Consider the following 13083-nt stretch of genomic DNA (forward strand, 5'->3'; position numbering starts at 1 on the left):
CTCTGTCACCCAGGCTGGAGTGCAGTGGCCTGTTCTCGGCTCACTGCAAGCTCCGCCTCCCGGGTTCTCGCCATTCTCCTGCCTGAGCCTCGTGAGTAGCTGGGACCACAAGCACCTGCCACCTCGCCCGGCTAATTTTTTGTATTTTTAGTAGAGACGGGGTTTCACCGTGTTAGCCAGGATGGTCTCGATCTCCTGACCTCGTGATCCGCCTCCCAAAGTGCTGGGATTACAGGCTTGAGCCACCGCGCCCGGCCCTCTTTTCTATTCTTAATGTTATAACACAGTCGGGTGTGGTGGCTCACACCTGTAATCCCAGTACTCTGGGAGGCCAAGGCAGGCAGATTGCTGGAGTCCAGGAGTTCGAGAACAGTCTGGCCAACATAGCGAAACTCTACCTCTACTAAAAACAAAAAAGTTACAGGTGTGGTGGCCCACAGCTGTAGTCTCAGCTACTCAGGAAGATGAGGTGGGAGAATCACCTGAGCCCGGGAAGTCATGGCTGCAATGAGCCAAGATCGTGCCACTGTACTCCAGCCTGGGCAACCAGAGTGAGACCCTGTCTCAAAAAAAAAAAAAAAAAAAAAGTTATTACACCATTTCAAGACTTGTGTGGAGCACTCTGGACATTTCTGTCCACCTTCCAAAATTTTTCTGTGCCTTTCCATTGACCATCCTTGTGTAGATTTTAAATTTCTGTTGTAGAAAGCACCTGAAGGTAGGCTCTTCTGTAACTTGAAACAGTTTAGGGAATGGGGAGCGGGTGAGGAAGTGGAGTGGAAAGAGGGAAGGTTTGGTTAACCCTAAGTACAGTTACAGCAAGACTAGTTAAAACGTGGTGAAAACAATTATAAAATCAATAGTGCACAATAATTTTAGAACCTTAGATTGCTAAAAGGTTACTGTCTGGTAACATAGTCTGTTATTGTTTGCTATTCATTTTTTAAACTCTCATTTATTGCAAACATGAGAATATTGGAGACATGCTCCTCCCCCTCCCTTGTTTTTTTAAACCCACGTCCTTCACTTTCACTGATGGTAAAGTTGTACTCCACAGCTTCTTTCCTGCTGTGATTTCTAGAAATCAGATCCCTTAGACCTGTGCTGTCCTGTGCAGTAGCCGTCTGTGGCTTTAGCACTTGAAATATGGCTAGTGCTGTGAAGTGTGAAATATGTACACTCAGATTTTGAGATTTAGTAGAAAACTATACAATCTTTCGATTTATAAAATATTGATTAAATGTTGAAGTGACAATATGTTGGATAGACTGGATAAAATACAATATACTATTATAATTAATTTCACCTGTTTCTACTTTTAAAACATGTATGTACTAGAACATTTTAAATGATGTGTGTGGCTTGCATATTTCTCTGAACAGTGCAGTCTTAGTCAGCTAGGGGTAGGGTGTTCCCAGATGGCATTAAGATGGTATTATTTTTTGGTTTCTATAATTTGAATGAACAGATACTGCTAATATGTAGACGTCTGTTTTTTTAGTGCTTATGATAGCTCTCACAAAAGCATGATTATTATTTTGAAGAATATCTTAATCTCAAAACCACTTCCAGATAATTGAGTTAACTGTTACTGAATTAATGTATTCAATGGATCGTTTGAACTTAAAATAACAAAATGACATCAGTAAGCACATAATCCATTAAAAAAAAGTTGAACTAAGCATAATCAGCTAAATTTTCCCAAACTTGGTCGGTTACTTATACATTGATTTTATAATTTACCATTTTCAGATGTTTAAGAGAAACCTGAAATTGGAAACATTGAGTATCCATTTTTTTCTCCTGTGAGAAAAAAATTTTTTTTTTCTTTTCTTTTTTTTTGAGACAGGCCCTCATTCGGTCATCCATGCTGGAGTGCGGTGGCACTGTCATAGCTCACTGCAGCCTTGACCTCCCAGGCTCAAGTGATCCTCCCACCTCGGCCTCCCAAGTAGCCGGGAGTACAGGTGTGCACCGCCGTGCCTGGCTAATTTTTGTATTTTTTGTAGAGACAGACTCTTGCCATGTTGCCCAGGCTGGTCTGGAACTCCTGTGGCTCAAGCGATCCACCCATCTCTGCCTCCCAAAGTGCTGGGATTACAGGTGTGAGCCACTGCACCCAGACGGGAGAATTGTCCTTTTAAATACAGTTGGAGAAACATAACCTACACATAAAATCCATATTTTTTTACTTCCATGTTTGCAAACATTGACAGTTTTGCCCTAACCTGCCTTTGTTGATGCTTTCCCTGTACTACCCTGTGCGGAGGTTTGCTGTGGTGTCGTACTCCCAGTGTGGCCTCGGGGCAAAGAGGTTCGCTGCTCTGCTCGGCTTGCTGGCTGTGATCTTGGGCAAGTTACTTCTGTAAGCCTTGGTTTTCTTATCAAATCTTTCAACTAGTTTCTTAATTATTACTAGGGATAATAATAGTAATCAACCTCACAGACTCTGAGTAAGGATGCCTGTTAATCACTCACCACAGTTGCACAAATGGCTCAATAACAAAGCACACAGTTCTAAATGGTTCAAAAATTGTTTATCTCTTTTGGAACCCCCGCTTCAGCCAAACTGGTCCTCCCACTGTTCCTTAAATATTCGGGATTTTCTGTCTGTGCTGTCATGCCTTCGTTTCCCAAGTGGAATGTTTCTTCTTCTCTGCTCTCCTTCCTCTCCTCTCCTGGTTTTGTGCCCGCCAGAATCCTATCCATCCTTCTCGAGCAGTGACTGGAAAACTCTTTTTAAAGGACCAGGTAGTAAATGTTTTTGGCTTTGTGGGCCATATGGTCTCTGTTGAAACAGTTCCCCTCTGCTGTGGCATCTGAAAGCATGGCTGTGTTCCAAGAAACTATTTTGGACCTTAAATTTCAATTAATATAACTTTCCTGTGTCAGGAAATATTCTTCTTCTTTTGAGACTTTTCAAATATTTTAAAATGTAACAACCATTCTTAGCTCACAGGCTGCACAAAAACAGGTGTCTGCTGCCTGCGGGCTGTGGCTCACCATCCCCTGTACCAGAGCAAGCTGAACCCACACCGCCCTTGTTGAAGTGTCGAGACCATCTCTTTTGAAAGTAATCCTTTTTGTCTCTGAAGGTGCTGCAGGATTTTATACTGCTTTATAGTAACAGTAACATTTATTCAGTACTTACGTTGTATTGTACTCCAATTATTTGTGCTTATTTCTTGCTTCCCAAACAGATTTTAAATTTCTGGAAGCTACAGGTGATTTTTAGCCCCCTCATGTAGAATGCAGTATAAATGAGTGCCTTTTACTTACTGGATTCTAAAATGTTTTGAGGGATAACTGAGTGAATTGAAATACTTGAAGTTGTTTGTAAAGTTTTCCTCCCTTTTTTTTTTTTGGCTTTTTTTCTTTTCTTTTTTTTGTTTTTGAGACAGAGGCCTGCTGTGTTACCCAGGCTGGAGTGCAGTGGCGTGATCTCGGCTCACGGCAACCTCCACCTCCTGGGTTCAAGCGATTCTCCTGCCTCAGCCTCCCAAGTAGCTGGGATTACAGGAGCCCCCCACCACACCCGGCTAATTTTTGTATTTTTAGTAGTGATGGGGTTTCACCGTGTTGGCCAGACTGATCTTGAACTCCTGACCTCAGGTGATCTGCCTGCCTCAGTCTCCCAAAGTGCTGGAGTTACAGGCATGCGTTACTGCCCCCGCCCCCTCCTCCCCTTTTTTTCAAGATTCTTATTTTTGTATGCAAATTCTACCATTTTCTTAGAATTGCTTGAAGATTTTGAGGCAAATTTATCGGGGGTTATTTTCAGTCTTTCCACAAACCATGATTACAGGCAGTCTTAATAGAATGTCCTTCTAATAGGGACTAGCTGTCACTCCTGTAACTAATTATTGCTCTTTATTTGACTTTTTAACTGTCCTCTCCAAGACACTTGTTTACGTTTAGTCCTTAACACAGACTATTGACAGAACCGTGTCCACATTTGCAAAGGAGAGAAAGTAGGTAGAGGGTCAGGGAGTTATGCAAGTATGAGAGAGGGGTCAGAGTGCATGGAAGTAAAGGGTCTGGATCCTCAGCCCCAGGCCGGGGCATGTGTATTAATAAGGTTTCAGTCTCTTCCATCATGTATTCATTTTCTCCTTCATTCTTTTTCTCTTGAAGTTGATGAATTGAAAATTATTCTGGACTGTGTAAGTACTTCATCACTTGGTAAATATAAGGACCCATGAATGGTAATGTTTGGACACCACTTTATGTGATATGCAAGTTCTCTCAAGCACTTTAGTCCTGTGGAAGTGAGATACTACATTACTACAAAACAGTAATTCTAGAATTAAAATGAAATTGTGTCATAGTAATTGGACTTTGATGAACTTTGTTTCATTTAAACATTTTAAGAAAGTTTATGTTGGCTGGACACAGTGGCTTACGCCTGTAATCCCAGCACTTTGGGAGGCCGAGGCGGGTGGATCACGAGGTCAGGAGATCAAGACCATCCTGGCTAACGCGGTGAAACCCCTCTCTACTGAAAATCAAAAAAAAAAAAAATTAGCCAGGCGTGGTGGTGGGCGCCTGTGGTCCCAGCTATTCGGGAGGCCGAGGCAGGAGAATGGCGTGAACCCGGGAGGCAGAGCTTGCAGTGAGCTGAGATTGCGCCACTGCACTCCAGCCTGGGTGTCAGAGTGAGACTCCGTCTCAAAAAAAGAAAGTTTATGTTAACTTTTTAGTATGTTTTATTTTTTTAGAGACAGTGTCTCACTGTGTTGCCCAGGCTAATCTCCAACTCCTGGGTTCAAGACATCCTCCCGTCTCAGCCAACCAAGTAGCTGGGGTTACAGGTGCAAACCACCATCACCAGTTTATTTTCTTTTTTTCCTCTTTTTTTTTTTTTTTTTTTTTGAGGCAGAGTTGTGCTTTGTCACCCAGGCTTGAGTGCAGTGGTGCGATCTTGGCTCACTGCAACCTCCGCCTTCTGGGTTCAAGCAATTCTCCCTGCCCCAGCCTCCTGAGTAGCTGGGATTATAGGCGCCCACCACCACGCCCGGCTAATTTTTGTATTTTTTTAGTAGAGACGGGGTTTTACTATGTTGGCCAGGCTGGTCTCGAACTCCTGACCTCAGGTCTCGAGCCCAGGCTGGTCTCGAACTCCTGACCACCTACCTTGACCTCCCAAAGTGCTGGGATTACAGATGTGAGGCACTGCACCCAGCCCCAGTTTATTTTGATACTTACATATACTTATCCCAAGCTGTAGGTATCTCACCAAAAAATTATGTCATATGTCATTTAAAAAATATATTTTTTCAGATTCATGATTTTAAATTGTTATAAACTATGACAGATATAGAAAATTCTAAAACTTTATTGAGTGGCTTTAAATAAAACCTAAATAAATAAAGAGCACAGTGGCTCAAGGAGTGGAAGATTCAATATTGTAAATGTGTCAATTTTCGGGAAACTGATTTCTAGATCTAATGTAATCCCACATTTAAAAAAGTTAGACAAGCTGCTTCTAAAACATTTGCTAAGGCCCAAGAAAAGGCAAAACACTTTTGAAAAAGAAAAGTTGGCCGGGCGCGGTGGCTCAAGCCTGTAATCCCAGCACTTTGGGAGGCCGAGACGGGCGGATCAGGAGGTCAGGAGATCGAGACCATCCTGGCTAACACGGTGAAACCCCGTCTCTACTAAAAAGTACAAAAAAAAACTAGCCGGGCGTGGTGGCGGGCGCCTGTAGTCCCAGCTACTCAGGAGGCTGAGATAGGAGAATGGCGTGAACCCGGGAGGCAGAGCTTGCGGTGAGCTGAGATCCGGCCACTGCACTCCAGCCTGGGCGACAGAGCAAGACTCCGTCTCAAAAAAAAAAAAAAAGAAAAGTTAGGAAAACTTCTCTAACTCAAGAAGAGGTATAATAATTAAGATAGTGTTGGGCCGGGTGCGGTGGCTCACGCGTGTAATCCTAGCACTTTGGGAGGCCCAGGCGGGCTGATCACAAGGTCAGGAGATCAGGACCATCCTGGCTAACACAGTGAAACTCCATCTCTACTAAAAATACAAAAAATTAGCCGGACATGGTGGGGGGTGCCTGTAGTCCTAGCTATTCGGGAGGCTGAGGCAGGAGAATGGTCCGAACCCGCGAGGCGGAGCTTGCAGTAAGCCGAGATTGCACTGTTGCACTCCAGCCTGGGTGACAGAGCAAGATTCCGTCTCAAAAACAAAAACAGAAAAAAGATAGTGTAATATTGGCATTAGGTAGGCTAATAATGATAGACCAATAGAACAGCATATGGAGTCCAGAAACAGTATCCTGCATAGCCAGACACTTGATTTGTGACCTGGAGGCATGGCAGAAAGGCAGGCAAAACAATAACAGTTTTAGAATTAATACAGGAGAAGATACTCATGACCTCAGTATAGAGAAGCATTTCTTCAACAAGATGCTACAGGCAGTAATAGATAGAATAATGGGCAAAAGTCTTGAACAGGCACTTCAGAAAAGGAAAAATCCAAATGTCTAATAAACATCAAAAGGTGTTCAACCATGTTAATAATCAAGGAAATACAAATTTCAGCCACAGTGCCAGAATACTGTACACCTCAATTAAAGCTGGATGTTGAACAGTAGGGACTTTCATAGATGACTGGTACAGATATAAATGCGTATGACTAGTTTGGAAACAGTATTATCAAGAAAGTTCAAAACATGCATACTCTAATGCCCATCAGTTCCTGTATTAGAGAAACGCATATGCCTGAGAGAACTAGAATAAGTATTTGGAGTAATTTATTTTCATGATACTGATTCAGTTAATATTTCAGGACTGCTATGTCGTGTTCTGAACACACAGGTAGCTTTGTTTCTGGAACAATGGTGAATAAATGTTATTTATGTTTTCCTTCTCTGCTGAATGTTTAAATATTCCATCCAATGTCTTCTTCAATTCCTAAAACAATGCTGGAAACAGAATAGGCATTTAACAAGTATTCTTGTGTTTTAAAAAATTATTTGAATTTTTACAATGGGAGCCCTTCATCATGGCTTTGTAGTTACCTCAACTCTGGCCGCTGAGTAGTTCGCTCGATTAAATTTGTGGGTGTAGTGAATTACAACGTTCTCTGGTTCCCTTGAGATCAAGTCTAACCTGGCGATTGCGTCATCTGGTGGGAGAGCAAGGCTACAACAGCAGCTGGAAACCATGCTCGGCTCCTGGCCACTTTGCCCAGGTTGAAAGCTGTTGTGGCAAAGAGGGGAAAGAGCTTCAAGCTTTGTAGTAAAAGAAACCTGGCCTTAAATTCTACTTATCAGCACTGTGACCTTGGAGAAGTAATCATTTTTGGTTGTGGTGAGGGTTAATTGAGATCAGGTATTTAAAGGACGTCTGACAGTGCCTGGTACGGGGTAGGTGCTCCGTAAATGCCTGTGGCTGTAATTATTACTGTTCCACTGGCTGTTTACTTAAGTAACATTGAATTTCCACAGAATGCATTTTGAATCAGGTGGACTATGATTAGACTGATTTTTAAAATAAAGAGCTGCATCTGTTAAAGGATTCTAATTTTGTGGTCTGTAATTCCTTCAGGGAATTTGCAAATGAAGCTAACATGTTGTAGGGACACCTGAGTGAAATGGTCTGGTTAAGTGTTTACAAAGAATAGTTATGGGTAAGATTTCTAAACAGGAATGCTTCTATTTTGTGTCTCTTGTGGAAGAAAATGCTAATCACATAGTTTTATTTTGTATTTTTTTTTTTTTTTTTTTTTGAGACAGAGTCTTACTGTCACCCAGGCTGGAGTGCAATGGCGTGATCTTGACTCACCGCAACCTCTGCCTCCTGGGTTCAAGCGATTCTCTGATTCTCCTGTCTCAGCTCCCTGAGTAGCTGGGATTACAGGCGTGCGCCACCAGGCTGGTTACTTTTTTTTTTTTTTGAGATGGAGTCTTGCTCTGTCACTAGGCTGGAGTGCAGTGGTGCGGTATCGGATCACTGCAACCTCCACCTCCCAGGTTCAAGCAGTTCTCCTGCCTCAGCCTCCCGAGTAGCCGGGATTACAGGCACGGGCCACCACTCCCAGCTGATTTTTGTATTTTTAGCAGAGGTGGGGTTTCATCATGTTGGCCGGGCTGGTCTCGAACTCCTGACCTCAGGTGATCTGCCCGCCTGGGTCTCCCAAAGTGTTGGGATTACAGGTGGGAGATACTGCGCCCAGCTGCTAATCACATAGTTTTAAAATTTTATCAGTTTTAAGTTGAACTTTATATATGTTCTGGTGAAATACAGCAGTTAAGAGAGAATCCAAGCCTGCAGTTAAGAATGATCTATTCCCAAAACAATTGTTTAATAATGAAAATGTATTAAAATGTCTTTTAATTGAGAATGAGTCTTTCCTGGATGAGACACCTTCATGATCTAAAACAGCCTGTGGTCCTCACACTTTAAATAATTATTAATATTTGCATTACACTCTATACTATTGAGCTATATTGTAACAGACATTATCCCACTTTATGTTAGCAGTGAGCCTGTGATTTGCTTGCCTTCAAATCCTTTCTTCACTTCAAGAAATGCCTCAGCTAGCGGAAGGCGACTTTGAATCCTAGACCAGTGAACATAGTCCTACAGTAGCGGTTTTATTAAGATGGAGGAGGTTGAAATTTGGTAGCTTGTAGGTCTTAATTATATGCCAGCGAGACAGAGTTTTTATGAAGGCAGTAAAATGTCAATATGTTGTCTATCTGAGCTCACTGTCTTTAATAAAATACTTATTTTTCTACCATCTGTGTTTCATATTTAAAGGTATGAGAATTTGAAAATGAAGAAAAGTGGGGACCTGGGCATAGTGGCTCATGCCTGTAAATCCCAGCACTTTGGGAGGCTGAAGTGGGAAGATCACTTTGAGGCCAGGAGTTAGAGACCAGCCTAGGCAACATAGCTAGACCCCCGTCTCTACAAAATAATAATAATAAAAACAGGTGAGGACCCCATTAACATGTTTACAGGGGTGTGAATTGGATGTAAAAGGAATTACTTCAAACCAGTACGGTATCAATTTGCTTTTTTTTTTTTTTTTTCTGGAGACAAAGTCTCACTTTGTCGCCCAGGCTAGAGTGCAGTGGCGCCATCTCTGCTCACTGCGACTTCTACCTCCCAGGTTCGAGTGATTCTTGTGCCTCACCCTCCCGAATAGCTGGGATTACAGGCCTGCACCACCACGGCTGGCTAATTTTTGGTATTTTTAATAGAGATGGGGTTTCACCATATTGCTGAGGCTGGTCTCGAACTCCTGAAGTCAGGTGATCTACCTACCTCAGCCTTCCAAGATGCTGGGATTACAGGCATGAGCCACCGTGCCTGGCCTGAGTTTTCTTCTTAATCTTGTGTCTGAGTCATGGTTCAGTCTATTTGAACTAAAGACTGTATGTTTCAGGAGTTGTAGAGTGAACGAGTAGTTACACTGTTTTATATTACATATTGTAGTGTTAAATTATGAAAATTATGCTTTAGAATGATTTCCTCTAAGCAATTTTAATACGTTAAAAAGTTTTCCCTAGTTAAAACATGTTAAAGCACGTGGGTTTATTGAGGAAACAGCCTACTACTTAAGATTGTGCCTCTATACATTAACCAGGAGTTTATCCTAACAACTTGGGTTTATGATTTGTTGAGTCATAGGTACCAACCAGAACCATCTGTAAGGAAAGCTTTTCAGGCCGCGTAAGACCCACCTGAAAGTCTCCTACTTAATTACTGCACTGGTTAATTCAACAAAAGAGCTTGAGATACAGGGGCCAAATGGTGTTGGGTGCATGGGTGAAACAGGGTCTTACATTGTATCTGTACACCCCACCAGCTGTCTTGTGACTGAATACTGCTGTTCAGAAGGGAGCTGGAGGATGTGTGCTTGAAGCTTTCTTTCTTTCTTTTTTTTTTTTTTTTGAGACGGAGTCTGGCTCTGTCGCCCAGGCTGGAGTGCAGTGGCCGGATCTCAGCTCACTGCAAGCTCCGCTTCCCGGGTTCACGCCATTCTCCTGCCTCAGCCTCCCGAGTAGCTGGGACTACAGGCGCCCGCCACCTCGCCCGGCTAGTTTTTTGTATTTTTTAGTAGAGACGGGGTTTCACCATGTTAGCCAGGATGGTCTCGATTTCCTGACCTTGTGATCCGCCCATCTCAGCCTCCCAAAGTGCTGGGATTACAGGCTTGAGCCACCGCGCCTGGCCAGCTTTCTAAATTCATTATTCATAGCTGAGAAACATGCATGCTCAATGATTTTTTTTTTTACCTCCCAGAGACAGGGTCTTGCTGTTGCCCAGGTTGGAGTGCAGTGGCTTGATCACGGCTCACTGCAACCTCGATCTCCTGGGCTTAAAGCGATCATCCTGCCTCAACCTCCCAAAGTGCTGGGATTACAGATGTGAGCCACTGTGCTGGCCTGGAATTTTTCTCTCACCTAGCTTTCTATGTTATTCTGGTACAACCAGTTCATGAAGTGTGGGAACTGTAGACCAATTGAATAAAGTTTAAATTATTCTACTTCCTCTGTAGTCTTGTATAGCCCCATCCTTACTACTGTTTGAGGCTTGTCTCTCCCATAGTTACTGGTACCTAAGCATCCCCTCAATTTCTCTTGCCTCTGGAACTTTCTAGAAAGTTTGCATTGACTTAACCGCTCATCTTTTTTTTTTTTCCAAGAACAGCTTTATTGAAATACAATTTACATACCATGCAATTCACTTATTTAAAGTGTACATGGTTCAGCCAAGTGCGGTGGTTCACAGCTGTAATCCCAGCACTTTGGGAGGCTGAGGCAGGTGAATCGCTTGAACCCAGGAGTTCGAGACCAGCCTGGGTAACATGGCGAAACCCCTTCTCTACCCACAATACAAAAATTGCCAGTCTCATAACCTGGTCTCAAGTAAATAAATAGATAAAAATTTAAAAATACAGTGTACAATTCAATGGCTTTAATACATGCAAAGAGTTGTGCAGCTGTCACTGTCACCACAATCAATTTTAGAACATTTTTATAACCTCCAAAAGAAACCCTGAACCATTTAGCTGTCACCATTAATTCTTTTATCTCCTCCTAAGCCCTAGGCAACCACTGTTTATTTTTTGTGTCTATTAATTTGCTTGTTCTGCAAATTAATATTTCACATAATATTTTACATAAATGGAATTATTCAATGTGTATTTCTTTGTGACTAGCTTCTTTCACTTAGCATAATGTTTTCAGGGTTCATCCATGTTGTAGCATGTTCCAGTTCTTCATTCCTTTTTATGGTCAAATAATATTCCATTAAATGGATATACCACATTTTATTCATTTATCAGTTGATGAGTATTTGGATCGTTTCCATTTTTTAGCTGTTATGAATAATGCAATGGTGAGCATTCATGTACAAGTCTTTTAGGGACATATGCTTTTATTTCTCTTGGGTTTATTACACGTGGATGAGGAATTGCTGTGTCATTTGGTGTGTCTATGTTTAGCCTTCTGTGGAATTATTGGGCTGTTTTCCATATTGGCAGCAGTGTTTTACATTCTCACCAGTAGTGTATGAGGGTTCCAGTTTCTCCTCATGCTTACCCACACTGGTCATTACCTGTTGCCCTATCAGAATTTTGAGTGAAATCGAAAAGATGAAAATGCATTACAAAAATAAGCATCATAGAAACCAGAGTATCATTAATAAAGGCAGTTTTCTGTGGTTTGCTGACATGGCATGAAGACTGTTGCCTTTATTGTTTGGAGCTCTCTAAACAATAAAGGATATAGATTAATATTTTGCTGAAATTGAGGCCATAAAAGTATTATTCTGAAGCTACAGTATGCTTCAGAATTTTTCTTAGCTGGACAAACCTTTCCTGTTAGTGGAGAGTTTATGATCTGTGTGATTTGAATTTCAGGTACATTTTGCCTACACAATAGCAGACAAGAATCTGAGGTGCTTATTTTCATTTGGCTCTTCTCGTTCCTTTTAATCCTGGGAATGAACATGAATTGATGGGAGAATTAGTAAGTATATGCTAATAAATACAAAAACGACAACAATGAGCATTTTTGAGTGTTCCTATGGGCCAGGTGTGGGTTTCATTTGCACAGTGTATTTCATTTATTTCCTAGTTCTACCTTAGGGAACTGGAACTATTGGTCCTGCTGTAACCATGCAATAGATGAAGTCATGATGCCTTGAGAAGTAACTTCACTCACCCGGGTCATGGAGCTGTAGCTGGCAGCCGAGGAGCCTCAGTCCAGGCCCCTGACCCTAGAGATCTGTTGTCCTCCACTCAAAGTCACGCTGCAGGCTTGGCGTGGTGGCTCACACAGTTTGGGAGACCTAGGCAGGTGGATCGCTTGAGCCCAGGAGTTCCAGACCAGCCCGGCCAACATGGCAAAATCCCGTTTCTACTAAAAATACAAAAAAATTAGCCAGGCGTGGTGTTGCATGCCTGTGGTCCCAGCTACTTGTGTTTTTGAGGTTCGGTTGCTTGAACCTGGGAGGCAGAGGTTGAAAGTGAACCAAGATTGTGTCACTGCATTCCAGCCTGGGTGACAGAGTGAGACCCTGTCTCAAAAAAAAACCCAAAGGAAACCAAATTCACGCAGCAGCGCTAGAAGTGGGGAGGAGGAAGTTTGGTCAGTAGCAGGCTGCTAGAAGGTCATGTTAAGGCACCAGCTATGACATAAGGACTTGCCACAGCCCACTACACAAGGGAGCACTATATGTGATTTCCAACCATTCTTGTTGCCATCCTAAGCCTCTGCCCCCTCTATTAACTAATACAGGTTGGAGGCACAGCGTGAGGAAATCTACCTTCTTGTCCTAGAACCACACACCCCAGACTCTGCCATGCCACCATGAGCCTGCTATTAGCCACCGTGAGCCCAGCACCTCTGTGTACACTAAGAACGGAAGCATTGGGACTAATCTTGCAGCATTGGTGTGGGAGGGTCACAGCTCATGAATATGAAAATATTCAGAGACTATATATGAACCTCAAGATCTGTACCTTGGGTTATAAGAATTGGACTTATTAAAGAATTTCTTTTATTACTGTGTGTGTGTGTGTGTGTGTGTGTGTGTGTGTGTGTATATATATATATATATATTT

General features: G+C 42.4%; 1 protein-coding gene across 7 annotated transcripts in view; it reads left to right on the forward strand.

Annotated features, from left to right (window-relative positions):
- Window positions 1-13083, forward strand: part of PRDM10 (PR/SET domain 10) — a 109386-nt gene that overhangs the window by 5367 nt on the left and 90936 nt on the right. The window contains exons 1-2 of one of the 7 annotated variants that reach the window (XM_017871163.1): window positions 8901-8941; window positions 11878-11986. The exons of the other annotated variants lie outside the window; for them this stretch is intronic. The gene's annotated coding sequence lies outside the window, so the exon portion shown is untranslated. Of the gene's footprint in view, window positions 1-8900; window positions 8942-11877; window positions 11987-13083 lie in introns of those variants that run through there. 7 annotated transcript variants of the gene reach the window in all.

Source organism: Rhinopithecus bieti, unplaced genomic scaffold, assembly GCF_001698545.2.
Source record: "Rhinopithecus bieti isolate Rb0 unplaced genomic scaffold, ASM169854v2 scaffold_5750, whole genome shotgun sequence".
NCBI classification, from domain to species: domain Eukaryota; kingdom Metazoa; phylum Chordata; class Mammalia; order Primates; family Cercopithecidae; genus Rhinopithecus; species Rhinopithecus bieti.